Consider the following 9,596-nt stretch of genomic DNA (forward strand, 5'->3'; position numbering starts at 1 on the left):
GAACAAATAAGACGGCGAGGACACCAAGTACAAGAGCCAAGAAGAAGGGCTACCGGAAAAACCCCAGCCACCGGTTGACCGGACCAGGCCATACGTCCGATGCTTGACGCACCACCCAGCCAACTAAAGTCCTAGCATGATAGAGGCGAAGGTGTCCCGATGATTCGATGAGATGGTGGTTATCGTTTTTGGTGGGAGTCGACCTTGACGATCCGACGACAAACGTGCGAGACATCGCGCCTTAGCAATCGCTAAACCAACTTCCGAGGGTTATTGACCACGCCGGAGCACTCTCAACCTGACCACGAGGGTCTGTTTCCTGCGAGCAAATGAAGAACAATCAAGAAACTAAGATTGCAATCTAGATATTGTGAATATAAGAGAAAAGCTTTATTGATCAAGGTGGGGTTCTGTGATGCCTTTGTCTGGTCATTGAGCACAAACAAAGTACGCGAAGTTGCAGCTATGGCGAACTCTAATCTAAACAAAACCCAAAGTTTAAACAATGCCCTAAGGTCTATATATATGGAGGAAGAGGGGGGGGGGATTTCGTGGCCCTTGGAGGCGGGGTCCGAAACCAACCCTATCTCTTGTTTCCCCACACATACGGACTCTAAAAATATCCTATACTTAAGTATTTCGAAAATACATGGGCCTGGCCCAATAATAAGGTGACGCAGCACCTAGAATAGCCTTTGGATGAAATTTATGAAGTGGTATCTTGTATATTTTGTCCAAGGCTTCATGCACCCCTTATGGTGGATTCAAAGTCCTGAAATCATCACTTGTAGCTCCGTTCTTGATCCCCTTGTGCATGCCATCATCTCCAGTGTTCATCCCTCTTATCCATGCCAGGCCCTTCATTTATAAGCAAAACAAATGTATCCAATTTAGGCAGCATCATATTCTCATGAACATTAGAATCATTACCAAGAAACAAAAGTACCTGATAATTTAATTGGCATGTGCGAGTTCTAGTAATTGGTCCAGTATGTATAGCAGCAGGGGCTGTGGGTGTAACAATGGTATTGATGTCCTCATCATCCTCCCCTTCTTGAAACGAAGTCATCCTCGACGGAAGCTCATCTTCCTCACCCAAATAAGGCTTCAAATCTGCAATGTTAAAAGTGGGACTAACCCCAAAATTCGCAGGCAGCTCAAGTGTATATGCATTATCATTTATTTTCTCTAACACCTTATAAAGCACCATCAGCATGTGGCATTAGCTTTGATTTGCGCAAATTAGGTAATCTATCCTTACCGAAATGTAACCAAACAAGATCTCCAGGTGCAAACACAACATGTTTTCTACCCTTATCTCTAGCAATTTTATAATTAGCATTCATACGCTCAATGTTTTCCTTAGTTAACTCATGCATTTTTGAAATCAATTCAGCAGATTCTTTAGCATCATAATTAACCTTCTCCGAAGATGGAAGAGGCAACAAATCAATAGGTGCACGAGGTAGGAAACCATACACAATTTGAAAAGGGCACATCTTAGTAGTAGAATGGATTGAACGATTATAAGCAAATTCAATATGAGGCAAGCATTCTTCCCACATTTTCTTATTATTCTTCAAAACAGCCCTAAGAACAGTAGACAATGTTCTATTGACTACTTCAATTTGTCCATCAGTTTGGGGGTGACTAAGTACTAAAAAGCAGTTTAGTCCCCAACTTAGCCCATAAACATCTCCAAAAGTGGCTAAGAAATTTAGTATCACGATCTGAAACAATAGTATTTGGCACACCATGCAAGCGAATAATTTCACGAAAGAACAAATCAGCAAGATTAACAGCATCATCGCTTTTATGACATGGTATAAAGTGTGCCATTTTCGAGAACCTATCCACGACAACAAATATGCTATCCCTCCACTTCTTTGTTCGAGGTAAACCTAAAACAAAGTCCATATATATATCCTCCCAAGGAACACTAGGTACAGGCAAAGGCATATATAAACCATGAGGATCGAGTTGTGACTTAGCTTTTTGACATGTAGTGCAGCGAGCAACAAATGCTCAACATTCCGTCTCATCTTTGGCCAAAAGAAATGTGTAGCAAGTATGTCCTCCATCTTCTTCATGCCAAAGTGTCCCATTAATCCTCCTCCATGCGTCTCCTACAACAACAAAAGACGAATGGAGCTTGCCGGAATGCATAGCTTGTTAGCACGAAACACAAATCCATCATTAATGACGAACTTGTTCCACGTTCTTCCTTCTCTACAATTTTGCATTACATCTTTAAAATCAGCATCATGCACATATTGATCTTTGATGGTCTGCAAACCAAATATTTTGAAGTCAAGTTGTGAAAGCATAGTATAGCGTCGAGACAATGCATCAGCAATAACATTTTCTATACCCTTCTTCTGTTTAATGACATAAGGGGAAGTCTCAATGAATTCAACCCATTTAGCATGTCTATGATTCAGTTTAGCTTGACTTTTAACATGTTTCAAAGATTCATGATCAGACTGTACAACAAATTCTTTGGGCCGTAAAATGTTTCCATGTTTCTAAAGTCCGAACAAGAGCATATAATTCTTTATCATAAGTAGAATAATTCAGACTAGGCCCACTCAATATTTCAGAAAAGTATACAACAGGTTTGCCATCTTGTAATAACACACCTCCTAATCCAATTCCACTAGCATCACATTCAAGCTCAAAAGTCTTATTAAAATCAGGAAGTTGGAGTAAAGGAGCATGTGTCAACTTACCTTTCAATTCCGTGAAGGCTTCTTCCTATGGGGTACCCCAAACAAAAGGTACATCCTTCTTTGTAAGCTCATTGAGAGGTGCAGCAATGGTGCTGAAATCTCTCACAAAATGCCTATAGAATCCAGCGAGGCCAAGAAAACTCCTCACTTGTGTGACCGTTTTGGGCTGCGGCCAACTTTCAATAGCTTCAATCTTGGCTTTATCAACTTCAATTCCCTGTGGAGTAACAACATAGCCAAGAAAAGATATTCGGTCGGTGCAGAACGTGCACTTCCCAAGGTTACCAAACAAACGTGCATCACGTAGAGCAATAAAAACATCACGTAAATGTTCCAAATGTTCCTCCAAAGATCTGCTATAAATCAGTATATCATCAAAATAGACTACCACAAATCGTCCAATGAAAGCATGTAAAACTTCGTTCATTAATCTCATGAAAGTACTAGGTGAACCAAAAAGGCATGAATAACCACTCATATAATCCAAACATAGTTTTAAATGTTGTTTTCCATTCATCTCCCAATTTCATACAAATTTGATGGTATCCACTATGCAAATCAACTTTCGAGAATATTGTAGAGCCACTCAATTCATCAAGCATGTCGTCTAGCCTAGGAATAGGATGACGATAACGAATAGTAATATTATTAATGCCTCTACAATCAACACACATACGCGACGTACCATCCTTTTTCGACACTAAAATGATAGGAACATCACAAGGACTAAGGGATTTGCGTATATAACCCTTGTCGAGCAGCTCCTGTACTTGACGCATAATCTCCTTCGCCTCCTCTGGATTGGTACGTTATGGCTCACGGTTGGGTAATGATGCACCGGCAATTAAGTCAATTTGATGCTCAATCCCTCGAATAGTTGGTAATCCTGGTGGCACGTCTTGTGGGAAGGCGTCAGCGAACTCCTGCAAAATGTTAGTCACAGCAAGAGGCAAAGAGGAAGGCACATCCTCGAATGAAAATAATGCCTCTTTGCACACAAAAGCATAGCAAACAGATTTGCTAAAATCTAGATCATCAATATTAGAGTTGATGGCAAGTAAACATGCACTTTTCAATTTAATTTCGGATGCAACACTAGATGGTTTATTATTAGGCTTCATTTGTTTCTCAAATTCTTTTGCCACAATCTGATTTTCACTATTATTTTGCTCCTATTTTGCTTTATTTGCTCTATTAATATCATCTTTCAAAATGGAATCAGGAGTCATAGGAAGCAAAGTGCATGGTCTACCAAGTATACTTATTGTTTCTACAATGGTGTATAGAATTTTTATCAAATTGCCATGGTCTACCAAGTAATAAGTAACATGCTTGCATAGGTACCACATCACAATCAACATAATCAGCATATGTAGAGACACTAAAATGCACATGAACGGTACGTGTTACCTTAACCATTTATTGAGTTCTGACCATCAATTCTTGCTAAGAAATACTGAATATTTGAATGATAATCATACAAGAGCATGTTGACTAGTGAATTGTTTCTTTTGCAGAAAAATGCGCAAAGGCACTATAATTGTCAAGTCGGTCTACTATGTGGCTAACGAGAAGAGAGAAGGGCATGAAAGAAGTGAAGAAAGGGACTTGAGCATGAAGGAAAGAAGAAACCGAGGGCCAAAACTCAAGAAAGAAGGGATCTACTTGAGGCAAAAGAAGAAAAGGAGAAGGGCCAAAATTGCAAAGTGGCAGATCAGAGGAGGGGTCAAAATCCCTAGCGGCAGCCGATCCCCATCGGGCTGGCCACATCTCTCTCTCCCTCACCCCTCCGTCTCCACCTCCGGCCGCTGCCGCGGCCAGGCCATCGTGGCGGCGTGCCAACAACACCCCCACCATTACCTCACGCCACCAGCTCCACTTCGCCGCCGTGCCATCCATCCACCACACAACCAGCAGCCTCCATCCACCGCCACACCTCGTGTGCCCGATCTGACGGGCATCTGGTCCTCCGCGCGACTCCACTCCTTCTCCATCTCTCTCTGCTGCCTTTCTTCTCTTACCTCTGCTGCTACCTGTTGTTTCGCCTCGCCTTCCTCAACCTTCCACTGATCCTCCCATCTTCAACCTGCAATTCTTCTACATCCTTCGTCCCTTGCTGTTGTTCCTCTCCTCTTCACCTGCTACGATCTCTCTCTCCCACATCTTTGCTGCTGCCCCTGCTGAACCCTCCACACTGCTGCTGCTCCTTCTTCTTCTCCCAAAACTGCTGCTGCTCCCACTTCCCACGTCCTTATTCCTACTGTTCTTGCGCCATATTGATGCTCCTCTCACGACACTGCATGGCCTAGGCTGAAGCTTTTCTCTGAACTCAAACTAATGTTGCTTCTCTTCTCTCTTTCATTCTTGCAAATTTCTGAAAAGGTGAACCTTGTGTACTATTCTAAACACCCAATTTGTGCCCTTTTTATGTATTTGTTTCTGCTATATATGTGAAACTGTGAGTTGTTAAGCTGATCATTTTCGAGTAGACTTGTACTGCCATATATTGTGAGTCATATATATTTATAAATTCATGCTTGTGGTAAATTATAGTAACCGTGGTGTTGCATATTCGTGATTGTGGTTAATTATAGTATATGCGATGTTGCATATTCGTGATTGTGGTTAATTCTCTGAATTTCCGTAAACATTGAGAAGTGTATGTGCTGTAATGTTCAGATCAGACTAGTACTTGAAGTTGCTATTTGTTCAGTATCGTACTTGTAAGATATAGTGCTTGTTATGTGTGATCAGTGCTAGCTTTGTCCCTTTGCATATATGTTGGTGATGTGAAGGTTCTTTCTCTCGTCACACAATTATGTTTCTTCCCCCTGTTATATGTTAGCAAGTTATATACATGTTCATGTCTTTTCAATTCCCTTTTGTCGGCGGGAACGACACCTTTGGGATCACAAGAATCCCTACTATGGTTAGTGGGGCGCGGCGTCGTGAGAAGAGCAGATCTAACAGGTAGCACACGGTTCGTTTATCCAGCTTCGGGCCGCGAGGATGCGTAAAGCCCTACTCCTACTTTGGTGGATTGTTTATCTATGTTCTTGAGCTAGCTATGGGGCGTGAGCAGCTCCAAAAAGCCGAATCCTTCTCCTGGTCGCCTCAGGCCTCCTTTTATAGAAAAAAGGGGTTGCCACAGTGGCACACAGGAGGTGGAAAAGGTACAGTGATGCGAGGTTATCCCTCGCATTACATGACAAGGCGCATTTAATGCGTCTTGCTTAGGTGTCCTTGCTTTATCGAGGACGGGGGAGAGATCTGTCTCGTCCATCGCCGCTCCTTCTTGTGTCGACACGCACCCTGGCCAGCGATGCCTGCGATGCCACGTAGGTAGGCAGGCAGCTGAGATGGCGCAGTGGTGGGTCTTCACGAAGATCAGCATGCCGCCATGCAGTTGCTGGCCCAGCTGGTTGGGTCGGCAGCTGCATGCATGCGATGGTGGAGGTTTAGTCGGCGTGGGCCTGATGGTGGCCCCGCGGGTGTCCTCGGTAAGGGCCTTGCCGGGGCCCCGGCAAGGGTCTTGCCGGGGTGCCTGCTGTCATCCCCGGCAAGGCGCTTGCCGGGGGCCTTGTGGCCTTCCTCGGCTGGGATCCCACCAAGGGTTGTTGTCTCCTTAGTGCGTACCTGGTCTTGAATGTCTTCACAAAGATCTGCATGTGGCCACGGGGATGTCTCCCGAATCCTTGCCCTTTGGGGGCAGTGGACTCAAGGGTGATGTTCTCCGTAGGCGCGGGACGAGTCGCCGCGGCAAGGGTCTTGCCGGGGCTGCTAGAACTGTCTCCCGGCAAGGATCTTGCTGGGGGAGTCCGCTTCGTCCCCTTTGCTCTTCGTGGTCTTGGCCTTGGCATCATAGTTCTCTAGAGCTTTGGTCTTACCCTGGCTCACCTCCCTTGCCTTGCTTGGTGTGGTGGTGCCCGTGGCTCAGACTTCCCGTGCACAGTTATAGGGGTACAAAAAGTATACCCCTCTTTTTGTACACCGACAGGAGCCCCCGGTCCTGGTCCACACATAAGCGCAACGCGTTGTTGGGCTAGGCCCAAAAACGGTGCGCGGGCAGGCGGGGCGGTTTTTACCGTGGTAAGATTCTTCGCGCGCTGTGCTTCCCACGACTCCCGCGTGTGGCACGGCGTGGGGAGGTGCGTGTGACGTGGGCAGCATGTGTGGGGTTGGTTCCCACAGGCATGCGTCACATCTTAGTAAATGGGCGGTTCGCGCCTTCCCCATAAACGGAGGGAGGCGTGGAGGCGAGGCCCATTTACTGAATGGGGCTGAGGCGCGGTCTTCAAGGCGTCCACTCCCCAAGATCACGGGGTGGGGAGTGGTCGTCTCACCCATTCCCTCGGTTCTGCACGTCCGCCACATGTCTCCCATGCGCCTGGGGTGGCAAACGGTGGAGGCGGGAAACCGGGTCGTCGCTGGTTGGGGCGGCGGGTCGGTCCTGGCTCCCTGCGCCTTTCGTATCTTGATTGGCCGAGCGGGGCGGCCAAGCCCCAACCCCGATCCTTTATAAAGAGCGGGAGGGGGGGATGGCGTCCCGCATTCTTTCATCTTCTTCTTCCTTCAGCTTCTGCTCCTCCCTTCCATCCGTCATGGAGAGAGGGAATCCCGGTCCTTCGACAGTGGCGGCGAGGGTCACCGCTCGACAACGCGTCCCTCCTTCCCCTGCGCCTGCAGTGGCAGAGCCAGCCGTGAGGGGAAGGGGGAGGGGGCGAGGCCGGGGCGCTCGGGGAAGAGGAGGACGGGGCGGCGCACCGGCCTCGCCTCCGCCAGCAGCTCCTTCTCCAATGGAGGGCCATGTTGGGGATGACCCTTGTGAGTTCTTCGTCAAGCTGCGCCGGGCGCCGCGCCGTCGCTTCGTCTCCCGACTCCATTTGCGCGGGAGATGGAGCTGGATCCGCCGGAATCGTTGCAGCTGCACATGAGGGGCTGCGGGATCAGTGGCACGCGGGTCCGCGTCGACTTTCCGCCCCTCACGTGATGTATCTTTGTCGGGGATGGAAGACGTTTGATCATATCCACTGCTTGACGGAGGGGCTAACTCTCCATTTTAAGCTGATGGAGGGTGGCCTTCTCTCCGTCAAGGTCTTCGGGTGCTTTGGGACCCGTGCAAGGTGCTGCGTGGAGAGCTCTTCTGATAGTGAAGACTCCTCCTTGGGCGGGACTGACGAGGAGGACAGCGGCAGCGACGACGAGGGTAGTATGCGGCAGGATGACGGGTACGATTAGGTGTCGGGTGCCGCTCCGTGCGGCACCAGCGACCCCATCATCCGCATCACCGGCTCCCTGAACTTCTCGGGGTCGTCTCCTTGGGCGGCTGGCGTTGGGAGGCTGCGGAGGTGGAAGAGGGCGGGCGGCAAGGCCATCAAGTCAGAGTACGCGGGCACCGACGCCTTCGACGCGTGCCGATGTCCTGCTGCCTCATCTTCGAGCTCTGCTTCCGGTGCCGCCATCACCATCCATCCTTTGGACGGCCACCAAGATGTTCTCTTGGTGTCTTCTGCCACCCGTAGCTTGCCTAGGCGCTCCTTTTGTCCCTTTCGCCTCCTTGACCTGCCTCCTGAGGAGAGGGACAAGAAAGGGATTACAGGCACCTTATCTCTTTTTAGTTTGTAAGCCTTCGGGCCTTTGCTGAATTTAAAACACGTAATCCCGTCATTCATGTTTTTCATTCCCTATGGACTGTACCTAAGTGGAATGTTTTTAATGAAAAAGGGATGCTTGCCGGGTCATTTGTTTGCGGGTGGAACCCATGACAAGGAGTAAATCCTTGATATCTTCAAGATAAACATTTCCTTGCCCGACAACAGGCCTTGCCGTATCCCCACTTCGCTCGACCTTCCTCACGCCTTTGGCGGAGGCAGGGATGAGGCGGGTTCAGGCTCCTTGTTTCATCTTTTCGCTGCCGCGACTACGACCCAACTTGGCCCCAGGAACGAGCCCTAGGGCCTAGAGTTAGGGGAGCACGGTAGCTTAGGGGAAAACAAGGTTTCACATACCTCAGTCCATAATGGAATGCATGATAAGGGATGAAGAACTTATCTGAAGCTGTAGTCCCTGGCAACCCTGGTTTGCCATGGGCGAATCTTTGCTCTTGCAGCCCCCGGCAATACTGGCTTGCTGGGGGCTAGATGCGGGTCTGTTCCTCTTTTTTTCTCTCCCCAAGTGGTTCGGCACGGATATCTGTGTGTCCTGTGAACCAAAGAAGACAAAAGAAAGACAAAGAGATGCACACTCAACCTCTAAGCTAGGGGTTAATCGCCGCTAAGCACTATCAACCCTAACCAAGGACGAGACTCAACCTAGCATGCATGCTATAACTTAGGGTGCCAGCGCTTCATTTACTTATGCTCAGGGTCTGCGCCTGGCTTTGTACAAAGGGTTACATGCATCATCGGCAAGGCTCGTACAAAAGGTGGCTTGCCGGGGGGCCCGGCAAGCCGCGCCTCATGGGTAAAACTTGCGAAGATGCTCAATGTTCCAGGAGGTACTCACCGGAACGACATCTTCGGTCTCCAGGCGGACTGTGCCGGGCTTGGTGACTCGTATTACCCAATAAGGGCCTTCCCACTTTGGCGTCAACTTTTTGGAATTCTTGGCCGATTGAACGCGCCGAAGAACAAGGTCGCCTTCCTCAAAGCTTCGGGCATGGACCTTGCGGCTATGGTAGCGGCGCAAGGCTTGCTGGTAGCGCGCTGCTCTCACAGCCGCCCGAAGACGATCTTCCTCAAGGAGCATTGTGTCATCTTGGTGCAGTTGCTCTTGCTCAAGCTCATCATAAGAGAGTACTCGAGGTGACCCGTATATGAGTTCAGTGGGGAGAACTGCTTCTGCCCCATATACCAGGGCAAAGGGTGT

The sequence above is a fragment of the Triticum urartu genome, chromosome 1A (assembly GCF_056163025.1).
Source record: "Triticum urartu cultivar PI428250 chromosome 1A, HENAU_Tu73, whole genome shotgun sequence".
NCBI classification, from domain to species: domain Eukaryota; kingdom Viridiplantae; phylum Streptophyta; class Magnoliopsida; order Poales; family Poaceae; genus Triticum; species Triticum urartu.